The sequence below is a fragment of the Pinus tabuliformis genome, chromosome 9, assembly GCF_031772625.1.
Source record: "Pinus tabuliformis cultivar Carrire ecotype Pingquan chromosome 9, CPIR1, whole genome shotgun sequence".
Lineage (NCBI taxonomy): Eukaryota > Viridiplantae > Streptophyta > Pinopsida > Pinales > Pinaceae > Pinus > Pinus tabuliformis.
In genome coordinates, this window is record NC_142307.1 from 374,048,207 (window position 1) to 374,068,428 (window position 20,222).

Sequence of the window (20,222 nt, forward strand, 5' to 3'; positions counted from 1 at the left end):
TTGACCTAATCTGATCTAGCTGTCAGTAAAGAGAATGAACAGAAGTTGAACTGTAATGAAACCATGTATATTAAATCATGAAACTAAGCAAGCAAAGGCCTGAACTTGTTACTAACTTCTACACATGAAAATCAAACACTAGTGATTGCATGGAAAAGTAAAATCAGTGTTTTTGTGGGCAGCAAGGTCACCCTGATCCCAGCTCCTGATCCCACTGAGGGAGAGGTGAAACCAAAGATGTTTGATGGTCCTTTTCTGAAGCTTTTCCCTATTATTAACCTATCAACTAAATATGAACATAAAAATCCTTTTTAATCATCAAAAGCAACCAAAACAACAAAACAAGATTTAAATCTAAATAGCAGATTTTGTTCTAGAAATGCAGCAAAAACACATAAAGGTAAACAAAGGAGGTACTGGGAACTTGAGATGGGCCCAACCCCAAGAGCTACAGCCTCTTAAGAGAGATTTAGAGCTGGTGCAAAGCTAGATTCATCTTTATTGAGCAAGAAAAGAAGAGTTACATCAAAAACTGTCCACAAGGGAAAGCTTGAAAATGTGCTGAGATGCAAAGCTAATCTACTGACTAAAATCGAACTACAAACTAGATAAATTCTGCCTACAAAGTGACTAACTGAAATGAGGCCCTAAGCCTTGTTATTTATACAAATTGAGGACCCCAACAGCCCTCCTAAACTTTAGGAACTCGACTGCCAAAACTTGTAGCTAACAACACTTTTACTAGCACTTGCTCAACTGCCCTTGTGATAATTGATTTGGTGGCCCTTGAACTCCGAGCTGATGGTGGAGAATTCTAGGTAAGGGCCCATAAATGAAGGGGACACCTTCCTACAAATCCTGTCCCTTGTTCTTCCACGAATTTGGCTACCAGGTGCTCATTAAAACCATTGATTTTGTCTCAAAATTGACTAAAAATATGCACAAAGCACCCATTAGACTTGTTGGCATAATGACTAACCAAATTCACCCTATTAGCATAAATATAATAAAAAACATGCAATAAACTAATGAGGATGGTAGATTAAGTCGAATTAGGAGGTTGAATGAGCCCATATAATTATCTATTTTGGGGCTCATCATCACCCCCTACTGAAAGTGTTGCTCATCCTCTGAGCAACTAATCTATCTCCTCATCTTTGATGGCCCTGGTGGCTTCCCTGTCATGCCAAGCTTCTAAAGTGATGTCCTCTTCTCGGTCATGAAACCATGCCTTTCTCTCTGCTTCTTCCCATTGCCTGTGCTCCTTTTCCTAGAGAATTCTCAACTTCCTGTAGAACTGTCTCAGCATCCTGTAGAGAGGCCTTTATGTCCAACATTTTCATTCTTTCTCTCCAGGTGGATGTCTTCGGGCTTCCCCATTTATAAGTGATGGATGCCTTTGAGGGAGACCTCTCCTTTTGTGTAGCTGGGGTGTCTACCATTGTAATTGGCTCTTTTGACTAAGGCTCGGGTCTGCCAGTCTTAATCTTCACACTCCTTCTTGTCTTAAAATACAGGGGAGGCTCCCTCTTTCGTTTTTCCTTATGCTTGGGAGATGTCGTTAGGGTGGCCAGCACAGCTGCTACCTCCCTAGCTAAAATTTCCAGTGATTTTTTCCTCTGTTTCTCTGTCTTTAGACTTCCTGTAGAAAGTCTTGTGCTGATTGTTTTCTATCTTCCTATAGAAGCAGCTTTCGGGCTTCCTGTAGAAACAGTTTTCACTGTTTTGGCCTGCTTGGCTCGGGGTGTCTTCTTCTTCAATTTTGTTGTGGTTTCCTTGGATGTTGTTAACGGGAAAAGTGTCCATTTAGAACGACCCTATCCCACTAAGGTGTGAAAGTGACCTTAGAAACAAACAGAGAAAACTACTTTTGTATTCTTCTTTATGAATTATAAACGAAGAGGAATAGGATGAACCAACCTGTGTCTTGCGCTAGTCCTTTGATCCAATATCTCTCCTCTTTGACAGCTTCCAGCTACCTGCTCTCTTACTTGCCCAGCTTCACCAAGTTCCTGTAAGATCACAGAAGAAGAAAACTACACAAATACATGGATTTATATTCATAAATAGCTTAGGATCAGATTTAAGCTAAACATACAAATGTAACAAACATCAATGATACACAAGCATGTAGGAGAAACTCAAATAGTTTTATTGATATAACAAGAAGATCCAGGAGGAGTTACAACCGATGATTCCATATCCAGCATCAACCTCCCAGCAAAGAAGCCCCACTTCACCTCCAACAAAGCATAAATCACCCAATACTCTGATATCTATCTCAAAACCAACAGCAATTCTTTGCAATGTACAAAATTCCAGCCCCTGGATCTCTGGGATGAGGGATCCATATATAGATGTATGCAAACAGGATGAGTCAGCTTATGATTTGACTAGTGTCTTCTCTCTGTCATTTCTTGCTTCCACTTGGAGACTGAGAGCCTCTTACTCATCCTTGGTCGAACTCAGTGAGGCAAGTGTCATTGGAGAAGATTCTGGAAGCTTCCATTGTCTTTCCACCTCGCGGAATGGCACTGCCATTTGTCATTTCCCGCTCGATGCACCCTGGTAGTGCATTTAGGTGCGTTGCAACGCACCTAGCTAGTGTATTTGGGTGCTATGCAACGTAGCTAGCCAGTGGAGCAGCTAAAATGATCCTGATTTGACCGATTCTGAGCAGTTTCTGGTGGAGAACTTCTAGGAGAAGCTGTAATTTGTTGACCTTGTTCCTTTAGGGGTCGGAACAACACTTTTAGGGACTTAGGATCCCTTTGTTTATGGACATTTCATGCTTAGAGCTGTAAGGCACAAAAATGTCTATAACAGTTGCCCCCTAAAGTATGAGGCCGTTTATCAGGTGAAATGCTTTATTAGGAGGATCCAAAGTTCTTTCAATGCTAGGAGGAGACCTGTAATAAGATACAATACAAGACATTATCTTCATACTGTTTTCATGATCTAGCTGAGGCGGGCATTCCCATGCTCAGCTTTATAAATTCATTTTCATGTACATAAGACAGACAATCGTCTGATGGTAGACTGATGATTCTGATAGAGCCATCATCCTTTTGGTAGGATGATTATCTGTGCTGCAATGTTGTATATTTAATGTCTTTATTTCCCTGAATATATATCGTAGCCCGGATGGATGAAACTAGATCCGGGGTCTTCAATCTCGTCCGATCTTCACTCGAAGTACAAGTCGATCCATGTGAGAAATGTTTTGAAGTCGAACATGGAAAGACATCGCTTGATTACCAGTCAATAATGTAAACTGTTAACAAGCGCGAGAGGAATCACCAATAATGATGATGACCCTCAAGGTACTACAGTACAATTCACGTGGTGTGAATAAAGGATTTGGCGTCGAACACCACGCAAAATCTTTCGGTCGAAGGTCATTGATGTATACCTATTGCCGGAAGTGAGAAACTTGCCATTGAGGCATGCAAGCTTCAAAGTACTGAATGGGGTGTTCCTAGATCAACTTCTTGGATAATGAGCTGATGTCGACAAGAAACGATCTGTCAAAGGAGGGCCTTAATGAATCCCACATCAATGACAAGGAACGGAGCAAATGATTTTGATTGAGGTGAAAACAATCTGATGATATATGGTTCAGGATGGCGGTCATGAAAGAATGAAGTATAATGTATGGTAGTGGATGGGACACAGGTGACTTCTCTGGATGACTTCTCTTGAACATGTCGGCGACACTTATGTGATGGATTGGTAGCATTTACCCCAAATGTGGATGGTATGGCGTGACCATGGTGATGTGACCAGTGAATGAAACAACCCAACCCGACTCGGACACGGAGTGGAAGTGTCATGTTCAAGAGCGACTTGCTACCAATAAAGATTCTTTGAGTTTTCTTCCCAATTTTTCCCCAGTCATTGCTGACCAGTACCTCTTTATTTTTGTCAAGCTTGAGGAGGATAACATATGCTTGTTCTATAATTTTCCCTTCAGGCAAACCCATCGCTATGTTTTAACGAGCCTAGCGATAGTGAAACTCGTTCTCGTCTAAAGACAAGTTTGTCGCTATTAATCTTTTTAACGAGTTTAACAACAAAGATAACTCGGTCCTTTTCATTTTTAGAGAGTCTGAAAAGGTACGTAAAGGTAACTCCAAAATTCCTTTTTCGTCATCTAATCCCTTAAGTCCGAAAAAGTATAAAACAATACAGAAGGGATGAATTTTCGATAGTTTTAACGAGCCAAACAAAACAAGCGCTCGATCTTTTTGTGCAATAATCCCTCAAGTCCAAAAAGATTAAAATCTAGAAGAGGGATAGCACTTCCCGTCGCTTTAACGAGATGGAAGGCCAAAACTCGGCAATCTTTTCATATTTTACGAGTCAGTTGAAAAGAGCTTAAAGAAGACTCGTCTTTTGAGGAACGAGTGATAAAATGGGTAGCAGCTGATTCCAGGTAAGGTTTGGAATTTTCCAATCACGACAGTGTCACAAGGATGGCTAGTGAAATCACTCTTCGCAGTTGTTCCTCAAAATGGGTAAACAATCAAATGGAGGTGAATGATCGGCCAATGAAAAAGTGGAGGTGATGGTGAAAACACGACCAAGGCTTTAATGGCTGAAATGTTACATTCACGGTGGTTATTTACCGGGGAATAGTTCATTTTTTAACGAGCTTAAACGCGGGTGGAAACATTTGCTCATGTCTTATGTTTATTTTTTAACGAGCTTGAACTATGTGCTAAAACTGCTCGATTAATCCAGTCATATGATAAGAAAGTCTCATATAAAAATGGAAATTTTTAGATTTTTGCCCCACATCCTTTCTTTATGCAAGTTAGGTGACGACTAATCCTACACGTTTAAAGGGTTAGAGGTCCTAAAAATTTAAAAAATAAAAAGCCGCCCCTCGCTTGCACTCCAAAAGGTTTGCATGCCCCTAGGTATAAAATATGGTTTCAAGGTTACCCCTCAATTTGCAGACAAAACATTTGTTCTATCAGGGAAGGCCTACCTCTTACAGGTTACCCAAAGATTGTTCTGTTCGCGGTGCAAACAAAACACTTCTTCGGCGATGTCTACCGAGATAAACAAAGGCGAGCGACGATGCCCGCCAACTCACATAACTTTGACAAGAGAATCTTATTCTAGAATAACCCCTCTTCCACTGACAGACGGGGTACAGACTAGTCATATTCTCCCATGGAAACCTACCCTATACCCGAAGTTTTCCTGCCGAAGCAGACCAGGATGCATGCCCCCTGGGTTTCGGTCATATCCCTCCGAATTACTCGCGCTCATCGGGAGGACGGACCGGGGATTGAGACATTTCTTGCGTGAAGAGACCATTTAGGGATGGTATATGACTATTTTCTATGCGTGATCCGGGAAATGAAAGCTGGTCCGCGAGCTTGACCACTCTTCCTTCGTGCGGAAAACACATTACTCTAAAGAGTGAGGAGAAGATGGCTCCCATGCAATAAATATAGTCTCGTCCAAGGAGTAGATTATAATCTAAGGGTCCTTGAACTACCATTACGTTCATGCGAACTGTCTTCCTTCTCAATGTTATGGGCACATTGCGAAGGGTCCCTAAAGGTCGATTGGTTCCTTTATCAAAGCCTGTCAGATTTCTCATCTCAGGCAAAAGCGATGGTGAACCAAGCGCTTTCCAAGCAGTAGAGGAAAGGATACTGACAGAAGCCCCCTCATCTATGATGGTACTAGCCATGACCATTCTATATATTTGAACGATAATTCGGAATGGTACACTTGTTGGTAAACAGGGTCTGCCTAGTTGATTCCAGTCGAAGGAGACAACTAGGTTGCTTGGAGGTGGGACCGAGTAGACAGCCGGGTATGGCTCTGACGAACTTCCTTCCTACGGTAAAGGAATGGGTAGATTGCCCCGATGTTCGTCGGAGTCTGTGTTGATGAAGAGAATTTGGACGGTGTCATCCTGATTCTCTTCAGTGATCGTATCATCCGAAGATAAAACCTCTGAAGGCAAGACCGGGTCAACTGCTGCCTCGACCTTTTGACTTTCGTCTAGTATGGATTCAGATGGATTTATATTCAATGATAGGAGTTTCAGCCGACCACCTGAGCGGGCCAGCTGGATTCTCAACTAGTGAATGACTCGGCAAGAGTTTTTTATATCCAGGAGGAAGTCGTAACGGTGAAACCGGACGATCATCCAAAACTCTTTTAGCTTCGTCTAAGAAGGGACAATGGTGGACGGCATGATTGCCTTCACACAGTTTACAAGGAAATCTAGCTTTCCTTTTTTGTCCTGGGGCTTCACTTTCGCTAGTTGATGGTGTGCTTTCAACATGATCATCAGAGGTTGATGACACCGGATTGTGCAAACGAGGAGACCAGTCCCTTAGTATCCGAGGGATGCAAGGACAATCTCTGTGAAAGTGGTCTCCTTTGCAAATGACACATGGCGATTTAGGCCTGGTCAGTGCAGTGTGTGGATTTTCGTTAGACGACACTCGTTTTCCCCCATTCGCCTTTGGGTCCTTCTTCTTCTTCTTTTCCTTCTTCTCCTTAGGAACTTGACTTTTGGCTTTGCCAACCCCATCAAGCAAAGAGGAAGGAGGAGAGGAAGAATTAGAGGAAGTAGAAGGTTGGTGGGCAACTCTGGACTCGTCTAATTGCTGATTTGATTGTTCAGGAATAGTGGTGTTCTGAACGACATTGGTTGAGAAGAGGCATACTGGCAAGCCAATTGTCAGTCTTGGAAGCGACAATGTGGCCATATGGGGTGCACCAACATCTCCCCAAGAGGAGAAGGGACTAGGATTTCCACCAAGGGGAATTCCTTGGTTGGTAGACTCCATTTTCACAACCTAAGATCAACGTAGGAAAAGGGTAATGAATATTACGTTTAAAATAAATTTTTAGATGCTTTGACACAACTTTTTTTTTCAGTTTTTAAGAGTCGAGAAAAAACAAAAGATGACTCTAGTCTCCTTCGATTTTTAATGAGCCTGAAGTGACAGGTGCTCAGATGGACCTTTTCCATTAAGGAGTTTGAAAAGGAACGAAAGGGACTACTCAGGAGATCTAGGTAGAGGGAGTACCAAACCAATCGCAAAACTGTAGAATACTTTTTACGGTACGGCAGTCAATCTTCCCGAATGCTGTGTTCGGTGCATTGCGATCAGTAGGGCGGCCGACACGGCTTCCTATGGATAAAAGGTTTTAAGGTTATAGGGGTCTCCCAATATATACTCGACGGTACGTGGGAGCACAAGTCCGTACTGGCACTTATCGTCTCAAAGTGGAGGAATCACCCAACCATCAGTGAGGACAACAGTTACCAGGCTTTACGACGTCGGAATACGTCTCTATCCTAGACCTCTAAATGTTGTGCGTTAAGTTCCAATGCGTTGTTAGATTCATTCAATTTATTTTAAGTTGATCTTTCTTATGAAGTTTTCCTTTTGGGTTCACCACGAGATGTAGATGTAATTCCTAAAATGCAATCGAAAGATGATAAGAAAACTTTTATCTCTTTTCAGCAATGAAAATCCTAGCTACCAGGGGAAAAGAAGGACACAATCTTTTCTCAAAGAGCAAAGAGCACACTGTAAATGCACTTTCCTAAATCAAGCCAAACAGACTGTCAATATGCAAATGCACATGTGCATGTATTTGTTTTTCACTTTCTTAGTATTGATGCCTAAAAAGAAAGTTGATGTACAAATCTGAATTTGCTTTCAAGTGACCAACACAAACAAGCTTCTTTTCGAAATCAAAAGGTAGAGATGATTACGACACTTTATGATTTTGAAATAAATACTCGTTTCGACATCAGAAAGTCACAAATTCAAACCAAAGGCAAAAGTAAAAGCATAATCGACTGTCAACAGCAAATAAACTTTCTCCTATGATCAAAATCGACACTTGCGACAGATCTAAATCAAAGGACGACAGTATGACTATTATACTTTTGCAATGGAAAACTGTAAATGACGCAACAAACACACAAAAACATCTACAGTCTTTTTGTACAAAGGAGGCGGAATTACGGCAAAGAAAAGGGGTTTTTAAACAGACACATACACTGATCACAGGCTGTAAAAATCAGAGACAAAACTGGAAAAAATGAAGCAAAGAACCTCAGCTGCACAAGGCTAGGCTGATCAGCACACCTGTTACATAGAGAAACTGCATTTCAGCATAGGTAGCCCTCTCGGGAAGTGTGCTGAAATGCAGAACCTCTTCACAGAGCCTGCGCTGGGGCAGAAACGAGAAGTCTATCTGAGTTTTGGGTCATGGTTTGCAGTTTAGTCTATGGTTTTTGGCCGAGTAAAAGCAATCAGTAATGCACAATCAGAGGGTAGATTTAAAGGAGGTCTAAGAGCTATCACAAAGGGCAATCAAATCATTTGTGAATCAACTGTTCAAATCATAAACAGATCCAGTGAATGGATTGAAGTAGCAGATGTCTACTTTGCATTTGTTAATGGCAAATGCAGTTCGATTGCTACTTCTAAGTTTATGAAACAAACAACCAGAGAAACACAAACAAACTAATTAGACAATCGTCCCCAGCGGAGTCGCCATTTTGTTAACGGGAAAAGTGTCCATTCAGAACGACCTTATCCCACTAAGGTGTGACAGTGACCTTAGAAACAAACAGAGAAAACTACTTTTGTATTCTTCTTTATGAATTATAAATGAAGAGGAATAGGATGAACCAACATGTGTCTTGCGCTAGTCCTTTGATCCAATCTCTCTCCTCTTTGACAGCTTCCAGCTACCTGCTCCCTTACTTTCCCAGCTTCACCAAGTTCCTGTAAGATCACAGAAGAAGAAAACTACACAAAGACATGGATTTATATTCATAAATACCTTAGGATCAGATTTAAGCTAAACATACAAATGTAACAAACATCAATGATACACAAGCATGTAGGAGAAACTCGAATAGTTCTATTGATATAACAAGAAGATCCAGGAGGAGTTACAACCGATGATTCCTGATCCAGCATCAACCTCCCAGCAAAGAAGCCCCTCTTCACCTCCAACAAAGCATAAATCACCCAATACTCTGATATCTATCTCAAAACCAACAGCAATTCTTTGCAATGTACAAAATTCTATCCCCTGGATCTCTGGGATGAGGGATCCGTATATAGATGTATGCAAAGAGGATGAGTCAGCTTATGATTTGACTAGTGTCTTCTCTCTGTCAGTTCTTTCTTCCACTTGGAGACTAAGAGCCTCTTACTCATCATTGGTTGAACTCAGTGAGGCAAGTGTCATTGGAGAAGATTCTGGAAGCTTCCATTGTCTTTCCACCTCACGAAATGGTACTGCCATTTGTCATTTCCCGCTCAAGACACCCTGGTAGTGCATTTATGTGCGTTGCAACACACTTAGCTAGTGTATTTGGGTGCTATGCAACGCAGCTAGCCAGTGGAGCAGCTGAAATGATCCTGATTTGACCGATTCTGAGCAGTTTCTGGTGGAGAACTTCTGGGAGAAGCTGTAATTTGTTGACCTTGTTCCTTTAGGGGTCAGAACAACACTTTTAGGGACTTAGGATCCCTTGGTTTATGGACATTTCATGCTTAGATCTGTAAGGCACAAAAATGTCTATAACAGATGTGCCCTCACTTGCTTGGACCTTTTCAGTCCTTTCTGCCTTGATTTGCAATATGGAGGGCATCTTCTAATAGAAGCTTGATAAGCCCATGATGGGCCAGCTAGTCTGGTGTCCCTCCCTTCAGTTTTGTGCCACACTCAATCATTGACTGTAAGGGGAAGTAGGGGATGCTTAGCTTTTGTTGTATGGTAAATCCATCTCATGCCTGAGTTCAGTGAGCAACTAGAAGTGATAACCATATACAATACTGAATCGCCCCTCATAGGTAAGGTATTTCATAATCTGAAGGTTGACCTCGCTCCAAAATGGATGTACGCTAGCTCTCTGGACCCCATTTTTATCCTCTGAAAACTGTTCTTCTGGTAGGAAGAATTCCTTTTTGGCCTTCTGGCCCAATTTCCTTTCCACTTTATCCCAGGGTATCCCCAATGGCAAGTCAGTGACCCGACTAATGAGTTGTGGGTTGAGTTTTAAGGTCAATCCTTGGAAATTTACAATGGCCAGTGTCTTTGATTTAGGATGCAGGGACCTTAGGAACTCCTCTGTTATCTCATCATCATGACCTTAAATTCTGTCACAGAAGTTCATCCAATTTACACGGGTAAATAGGTCTACTACCTTAGGAGTTTCTTGCAACTTCTTGGAATCCGAGGGTTCCTTTTTGATAAACCCTTCTGGCATGGTGAAAAATACTCCGTTTTGGCTTGTGTACTGATCAGAAGGGGAATTCTGTGTATGGTTTCCTCCTTTGATTCTCAAGACAGGGTTTCTCAGATGTTTGTATCTCCCTTTTAACCAATTCCCTGGTTATAATGCTGCTGCTGCCCCAAAACTTGACTGTCAAAATGAAATTAGGCTCTCACTGATAGAGTGCAGAGCTTAATTTTCACACCCACCATATACAAGTCACATTTTTTTATGCATAGATCAATCCTTACAGAGGTTTATCGTTTCTACAGGAGGGATTCATTAACAGGCACCTTGGAGGAGAATGTAACAATGAACCAACTAAAAAAAACTTCGTGTATCACCCAGGCAAATGATAATTCTTGACCCACAGGCAGACTTGTTTTAAATTTCCCTACTCCAAACAGTTTAATTTACCACCTTTTGAAATTTCATGCACGGGTATGGCATTTTTCGAGCCTACCTCTCTTCGAAACTCCAATTTTGATGCAAAATATCTAGGTTTCTCTGCTCCAGAGGTTTTGTTGTGCTTCCTGTAGAGCGTCTTCCTATAGAATGCTTTGTCGGTTTCTGAATGCACCTGGGACGAGGGAAGATTTTGAAACAGGTAGAAAACCCTGGTGGAGGATGACTAGTTAAGCATTTGGTGCATACTTCAGTTGAGGATGTTGCAAGTGAAAACGAACAACAGTTTGTGAGTTTCAGCTGAGCATTTAATTTCTGCGTGATTCGTGGTGAGGTGGAAAAAATGTGTGCTGGCCCATGCAGACAACAGTGCTGTCACGAAACATCCTGTTTCCTACCTATGATCACTCCATCAATTACGTTAAAGGTCAAACAATCACCATTACCTGTTTCTGATTCCCTCATGAGATGGCTGAGCGCACGTGTCTCACTCACCCACCGAGCGCTGTTGAACTAGATGAGGGTGGCCAATTAGTTTTCCACTATTTTTTTTAATCCCAACCATCTCATTTCCAAATTACATTCATGCAATCAGAGGAATGAGTTTTAGTCATGTACCTGGAAGTCGAACAGTTGCTCTGAGGTGCTATTTTCTGCTGCATGCATTTGTTTTGGTGGTTGCATGATGGCTTGGCTTCTGATTCATGGCTGTTTTCTTGTGCAGGTATCCTCTGGTCAGATCCACACTGCAGGAGCTCGCTTCCACGTTCAGATCTGCACCCTCAAGCTGCTGAGGTTGAATTTCACAGGACATAAACTTGTTTTTGCCATTGCTCAAGAACGATAGACCAGATCTATCTAAAACTTGCTGAGCATGCTCTTATCATCATTGTGCACCTCCCATAGCAAAATTGCGATCAATGGATGCATAGATTTCGAGAAAAACGGACAATGGCTGAAGATTACAGAGATCAATTTCTCGGAAACCATGCATCAGAATCGGATGAAGCTGCTTGGGTAGGCTACTATCACCCATGTGCATCTCCCCATGAAACAGGTTTTGAAACAGATGCACAGATATGGAGAAAACACAAAAATGGCTGAAGGTGGTGGAGGTTGGTTTCTTGGAAACCGTGCACCAGAATTGGCTGAAACTTCTTGGGCAGGTTTCCATCATCCCTGTACAATTCCCTGTATAACGGTTTTTCAAATGGATGCATGGTTTTCAAGTTAGGGCAAAAACAAATTATGTTCTATGTATTTTTTCTTCAAAGCATTCTGCAAGTTTTTGCATGGTAAAAAAAATGAGCTTGGGTTGTGATGCAGGCATGGAGATGATGGAGGACGAGATTTAAGATTGTAGGAGGAATTCTGAACCCTTACATAAGCTATCATGTTCGCCAAACCACCTTTTAGAAATCCATTTCTAGCTTCCTGTAGAAATCCTGTAATTTCTACAGGAACTTCCTGTAGAACACACAGTTTTGAGGAAAGAAGCACAATGATATGGAAAAAATGATGGAGAAGAGTGAGGGATGGAAACAAGGATGCTTGTAGGCCTCATGGATAGATTCTCTTCAGAGGTCAATTTTGGCTTGTTTGTAGGCTTCCTATAGAAGACACAGAACTTCCTATAGAAAACACAGAACTTCCTGTAGAAAGCCAAATCTTGACCTGAATGTGACCAAATCCTAGGAGCGGTGACTGGCTATGGAGGGAGTGTCTGAAGGGATGTCCTAGAGCCTGGTATGGACTCCTGTCCTCATTTTGCGCGCCTATCTTTTCCTGCAAAGTATTCACTGCAACCTGCAATTTCAATGGAAATTAGGTTTTTTTATTTTTTCCTTTCTCTTTTTTTTTTGAAAAACAACTAGGGCCCCACATGGAGGTTTTCACCCTAATTTCCTGTCCTAGGCACCTCCAGGGAGGTTTTCACCCAGGGATCTTATTCCCTTTTTATTTTCTCTTCTTTCCAACCCATTGACCGCCTCATGGAGGTTTTCAATCAATGAGCCAATCTAAGGCGCCTCCGAGGAGGTTTTCACCTTAGATTTTTATTTTCTTCATATTTTAATTTTTTTTCTCTTTTTCTCTTTTTCTACCCTACCCTACTTGAAAAACAAAATCATTTTCAAGTGTAAGAATACTTCCAATGGATCCATGTCCACATCGATATTAGAGACAAAATGATGTGGAGTCTCGAAATGCATGCTTTGACAACTATCCGGCTTTCAGAGACCCAATGATTTGACTTTGAAGGGATCAGACATAGCTGGGGAAGAGAGTACTGCTGCCACTTAGTGACCGTTTGAAACCATATTTCAATATAGCTCTGATATCCTTGGTCATTTTGCTGATCTGGATCATTCTTCATATCTTCTTCTATCATGACCTTCTCATCTTCCTCTTTTTGCTGATTTTTATTTTGAGTACATGGAGGATTTGATGGTAACCATGACGGAGCTTTCTCAATCTCTGATTCTCATCACTTCTCTTAATCAAGTGCAGCCCATGGTTCTTTGATCTCCTCTCTTGAATATTCTTTTGCTGGATGTGGTCCTTTAGTGCTGTCAATATAATCTCTTTTCTCCAATACTCTTCCTGAGCTATTGTGAAGATCATCGAGCTCAAGAGGAGTCATTTGGACATATTGTGCCTCATCTTTGCAATTGGGTTGAGCTACTCCATTGTATGGTTTTGGAAATGGTGGTACGAGTAGTTGAGTGGGGGTGTAGATTTGAGATGGATGTGGATGGGGTTGTGGTTGGGCAGGCATGTGGGGCTGCCTTGGTGGAGGAGGAGGCGATGGTTGCAGTTGAGGAGGTGGTGGAGGCAAAGGAGTGGGAGGAGAGTTGTACTGGGGCCTCCACCCTTGATGAGGTGCATTCCACTGAGGCTATAGCTGAGCATAAGAGTGAAATAAATAAGCAGCTGGTTGGGCATAATATGGAGATGGATCCGACCAAGGAGGGGGTGTGGACTAGGAAGGATGAGCAGGGGGACCCCAAGAAGGCATGGAAGCGGCTTGATTGGGGTCGTAATAGGTCTGGGATGTCCCTTGCATTCCCTCCTGGTAGGGTATGGGTCCATGTGGCCTCCTTTGGTTCATATAATAGAGTGATCCAGTGGCTCCTTTGGCTCTCTGATATGCAGCTTTAAGTCCAGGCAAGGAAGAGCACTGATTCGTAGGATGGTATTCTTCACAGACGAAACACACTTCTAGGGAGTGCATTGGACATTCATTCCTAGGATGCTTTCTAGTGCACCTAGGACAAAATATGACCAAATCCCTCTTGGCTTCCTCTTGCCTTCTTTGGATCTGCAAGGTATCCAGTTGCATGGTAAGAAACTGCCTCATATCGCTCTTGAAATATTCCATATGATTTGCAAATTCATTTTTGGACAAGGTACTTCTCCCAACATTTCTATTTGTAGCCATTTTCTCGAGAGGAATGTTGTCTTCTTCTTCTTCCCTTGAGGTTCTTCAAATATGTCTTGGGGTCCACCTAAGGGTTCTTTAATCACAACCATCGAAGAAGAGAGAAGGTTGGCTGTGTGAAGTAGTGGGGGTGTTTTGCAATCATTTTTCTGAATTATCTCTACTCCTACAAGGCATGAAAGGAAATATTTTTGGTTGATTTTGCTTTTTCTACTTGTACCCACAAAACTAAAATAGATTGAACTACAAATAACTATCTTGCTGAAATGAAAATGCAGAATTTAAATGAAAGCAGGAAAGGACTAATCTATTTTTCTCAAATGAAATTGCAGGAATGAAATGCTAGGCTATGCTTGTGGAATTGAAATGCTAATCTACGCTTGCAGAAATGAAATTCCGGAATTGAAATTCTAGTCTATGAAAGTGGGAAATTCTAATCTACTTTTTCAGAAACGAAATTGCATAATGAAAATGAAATAAACTACGTAGCAGAAGGTTGTAGTGGAAAATAGAAGAAAAGCAGCAATCACCAATACTCTGACGCTTCCCCGGTAGTGGCACCCAAAAGAGTGGTGGGCCCTAGTATTGCAGTAACAATTTTGCAACTCCTGGGACTCCCTTCTTTAACTTTATCAACCCGGTAGTTCGTAACAAACTTGGGAGCGACGGTGCTGTATGCACAAGTACTAGCTCTTACCGCAGCTGTCACTTGGTTAGTTGGCACAAGTCCGCTAGGAGCTTAAGCCAACTTCTATGAGCTCTTAGAAGAAGCTTTTTAACTGATGGATGAAAGCTAACTCAAATAAGGCTAATCTACTTGCAGAAAGAAACTGGAAAGCTAAAAGGAAATGTAAACCCTAGCAAACCCTAATTTTACCAGCTAGCCCTACTGATGGAAGAAAGAGGATGCAAGCTACTGAAAGAGATGCCATTGACTTCTAGGAAGGTAAAATACATGTGTCTAAGCTACTTCTACAGTAACATCTGAAAAGAAACATCTTTTTGTATTTTTAAATAAGTTGTTAGAATTGTCATGCATGTGATTTTAACTGGTTTTGACTGTGAAGAGGTGGATCGGCGAGAGGAAATGCTTGGAGGAGGTCGGGAAGGTTTAGATAGGGCCTAAGGGGACCCTAACACCCTTCCATATAGTTTCACAGAGTTTGGCTATCAAGAAACCTCATTCATGAGCTTCTACAGGAAGTCTGCAGGGGTTCTACAGGATGTCTGTGATTTTCTATAGGATGTTCTGTAATTTTTCTACAGGATGTTCAGAAAGGCAAATCTTGACCTGAATGTGACCAAATCCTAGGCGGTGACTGGCTATGGAGGGAGTGTCTGAAGGGATGTCCTAGAGCCTGGTATGGACTCTTGTCCTCATTTTGCGTGCCTATCTTTTCCTGCAAAGTATTCACTGCAACCTGCAATTTCAATGGAAATTAGGTTTTTTTATTTTTTCCTTTTCTCTTTTTTTTTTGAAAAACAACTAGGGCCCCACATGGAGGTTTTCACCCTAATTGCCTGTCCTAGGCACCTCCGAGGGAGGTTTTCACCCAGGGATCTTATTCCTTTTTTATTTTCTCTTCTTTCCAACCCATTGACCGTCTCATGGAGGTTTTCAATCAATGAGCCAATCTAAGGCGCCTCCGAGGAGGTTTTCACCTTAGATTTTTATTTTCTTCATATTTTAATTTTTTTTCTCTTTTTCTCTTTTTCTACCCTACCCTACTTGAAAAAAATAATCATTTTCAAGTGTAAGAATACTTCCAATGGATCCATGTCCACATCGAGATTAGAGACAAAATGATGTGGAGTCTCGAAATGCATGCTTTGACAACTATCCGGCTTTCAGAGACCCAATGATTTGACTTTGAAGGGATCAGACATAGCTGGGGAAGAGAGTACTGCTGCCACTTAGTGAGTGTTTGAAACCATATTTCAATATAGCTCTGATATCCTTGGTCATGTTGCTGATCTGGATCATTCTTCATATCTTCTTCTATCATGACCTTCTCATCTTCCTCTTTTTGCTGATTTTTATTTTGAGTACATGGAGGATTTGATGGTAACCATGAGGGAGCTTTCTCAATCTCTGATTCTCATCACTTCTCTTAATCAAGTGCAGCCCATGGTTCTTTGATCTCCTCTCTTGAATATTCTTTTGCTGGATGTGATCCTTCAGTGTTGTCAATATAATCTCTTTTCTCCAATACTCTTCCTGAGCTATTGTGAAGATCATCGAGCTCAAGAGGAGTCATTTGGACATATTGTGCCTCATCTTTGCAATTGGGTTGAGCTACTCCATTGTATGGTTTTGGAAATGGTGGTACGAGTAGTTGAGTGGGGGTGTAGATTTGAGATTGATGTGGATGGGGTTGTGGTTGGGCAGGCATGTGGGGCTGCCTTGGTGGAGGAGGAGGCGATGGTTGCAGTTGAGCAGGTCGTGGAGGCAAAGGAGTGCGAGGAGAGTTGTACTGGGGCCTCCACCCTTGATGAGGTGCATTCCACTGAGGCTATGGCTGAGCATAAGAGTGAAATAAATAAGCAGCTGGTTGGGCATAATATGGAGATGGATCCGACCAAGGAGGGGGTGTGGACTAGGAAGGATGAGCAGGGGGACCCCAAGAAGGCATGGAAGTGGCTTGGTAGGGGTCGTAATAGGTCTGGGATGTCCCTTGCATTCCCTCCTGGTAGGGTATGGGTCCATGTGGCCTCCTTTGGTTCATATAATAGAGTGATCCAGTGGCTCCTTTGGCTCTCTGATATGCAGCTTTAAGTCCAGGCAAGGAAGAGCACTGATTCGTATGATGGTATTCTTCACAGGCGAAACACACTTCTAGGGAGTGCATTGGACATTCATTCCTAGGAGGCTTTCTAGTGCACCTAGGACAAAATATGACCAAATCCCTCTTGGCTTCCTTTTGCCTTCTTTGGATCTGCAAGGTATCCAGTTGCATGGTAAGAAACTGCCTCATATCGCTCTTGAAATCTTCCATATGATTTGCAAATTCATTTTTGGACAAGGTACTTCTCCCAACATTTCTATTTGTAGCCATTTTCTCGAGAGGAATGTTGTCTTCTTCTTCTTCCCTTGAGGTTCTTCAAATATATCTTGGGGTCCACCTAAGGGTTCTTTAATCACAGCCATCGAAGAAGAGAGAAGGTTGGCTGTGTGAAGTAGTGGGGGTGTTTTGCAATCATTTTTCTGAATTATCTCTACTCCTACAAGGCATGAAAGGAAATATTTTTGGTTGATTTTGCTTTTTCTACTTGTACCCACAAAACTAAAATAGATTGAACTACAAATAACTATCTTGCTGAAATGAAAATGAAGAATTGAAATGAAAGCAGGAAAGGACTAATCTATTTTTCTCAAATGAAATTGCAGGAATGAAATGCTAGGCTATGCTTGTGGAATTGAAATGCTAATCTATGCTTGCAGAAATGAAATTGCGGAATTGAAATGCTAATCTATGAAAGTGGGAAATTCTAATCTACTTTTTCAGAAAAGAAATTGCATAATGAAAATGAAATAAACTACGTAGCAGAAGGTTGTAGTGGAAAATAGAAAAAAAGCAGCAATCACCAATACTCTGACGCTTCCCCGGTAGTGGCACCCAAAAGAGTGGTGGGCCCTAGTATTGCAGTAATAATGTTGCAACTCCTGGGACTCCCTTCTTTAATTTTATCAACCCGGTAGTTCGTAACAAACTTGGAAGCGACGGTGCTGTATGCACAAGTACTAGCTCTTACCGCAGCTGTCACTTGGTCAGTTGGCACAAGTCCGCTAGGAGCTTAAGCCAACTTCTATGAGCTCTTAGAAGAAGCTTTTTAACTGATGGATGAAAGCTAACTCAAATAAGGCTAATCTACTTGCAGAAAGAAACTGGAAAGCTAAAAGGAAATGTAAACCCTAGCAAACCCTAATTTTACCAGCTAGCCCTACTGATGGAAGAAAGAGGATGCAAGCTACTGAAAGAGATGCCATTGACTTCTAGGAAGGTAAAATACATGTGTCTAAGCTACTTCTATAGTAACATCTGAAAAGAAACATCTTTTTGTATTTTTAAATAAGTTGTTAGAATTGTCATGCATGTGATTTTAACTGGTTTTGACTGTGAAGAGGTGGATCGGCGAGAGGAAATGCTCGGAGGAGGTCGGGAAGGTTTAGATAGGGCCTAAGGGGTCCCTAACACCCTTCCATATAGTTTCACAGAGTTTGGCTATCAAGAAACCTCATTCATGAGCTTCTACAGGAAGTCTGCAGGGGTTCTACAGGATGTCTGTGATTTTCTATAGGATGTTCTGTAATTTTTCTACAGGATGTTCAGAAATTGGATTTTGGAGGGTGGATGGATGAAGAAAGGTGAAGGAGTGGGTATGGAGGTAGGATATGGGTTGGAGGTGGTCCAGGACTTGGTGGATGGAGTTGAGGACAGAGGTAGATGGCTGGATTTCTTCAAGGAGGACTGAAACAATGATGCACACAAACTAGGGTTATGTGAGAAAATGGAAAATGTAAGGCTAGAAGCTGAGCTGAGGGATGGAGTAGATGGGTTTGATAGAGTATGGGTTGGTATAGAAGTGGTACAGGTGCTTTGCAAGTTGTTTTTCCATCTGAACCAACGAAAACTTGAAAAAATCAAAGACCTTGTTACGTTGACCTAATCTAATCTAGTTGTCAGTAAAGAGAATGAACAGAAGTTGAACTGTAATGAAACCATGTATATTAACTCATGCAACTAAGCAAGCAAAGGCCTGAACTTGTAACCAACTTCTACACATGAAAATCAAACACTAGTGATTGCATGGCAAAGTAAAGTCAATGTTTTTGTGGGCAGCAAGGTCACCTTAATCCCAGCTCCTGATCCCACTGAGCGAGAGGTGAAACCAGACATTTTGATGGTCCTTTTTTGAACCTTTTCCCTGTTATTAACCTATCAACTAAATCTGAACATAATAATCCTTTTTAATCATCAAAAGCAACCTAAACAACAAAACAAGATTTAAATCTAAATAGCAGATTTTATTCTAAGAATGCAATAAAAACACATAAAGGTAAACAAAGGAGGTACTGGGCACTTGAGATGGGCCCAACCCCAAGAGCTATAGCCTCCTAAGAGAGTTTTAGAGCTAGTGCAAAGCTGGATTCGTCTTTATTGAGCAAGAAAAGAAGAGTTACATCAAAAACTATCCACAAGGGAAAGCTTGAAAATGTGCTCAGATGCAAAGCTAATCTATTGAGTAAAATAGAACTACAGACTAGCTAAATTCTGCCTACAAAGTGATTAACTGAAATGAGTCCCTAATCCCTCTTATTTATACAAATTGAGGACCCCAACAACCCTCCTAAACTTTAGGAACTTGGCTGCCAAAACTTGTAGTTAATAACACTTTTACTGGCACTTGCTTAGCTACCCTTCTGATAATTGATTTGGTGGCCCTTGAACTCTGAGCTGATGGTGGAGAATTCGAGGTAAGGGCCCATAAATGAAGGGGACACCTTCCTACAAATACTCTCGTTTGTTCTTCCACGAATTTGGCTGCCAAGTGCTCATTAAAACCTTTGATTTTGTCTCAAAATTGACTAAAAATCTGCACAAAGCACCCATTAGACTTGTTGGCATAATGACTAGCCCAATTCACTCTATTAGCATAAATATAATAAAAAACTTGCAATAAACTAATGAGAATGGTGGATTGCGTCGAATTAGGAGGTTGAATGAGCCCATATAATTATCCATTTTTGGGGCTCATCAGCTGGGACATAAAAACATTCTCTTTTAGATCTCCATTCAAGAAAGTAGTTTTTACATCCATTTGATGGACATTCCAACTGTTCTGAGATACTAGGGGAAAGAGTGTGTTAGCCTCCTATACCAATAGGGTTTCATATTTCATGATTGACAGTGGAAATGCTAAAAATGATCATCTTTGATGATACAGAGGTTCCATTTTTGTGGACAAAGCAAAAAGTTAAAAAATGTAAAGAGGGTATGCCTTAAAAGAATAATCAAAAGGCAAGAAAATGAAATGGTCAAAAGAAAAAAGAATTGAAATGAACCCCAAAGAAAGACGAGGAAAGTGGCC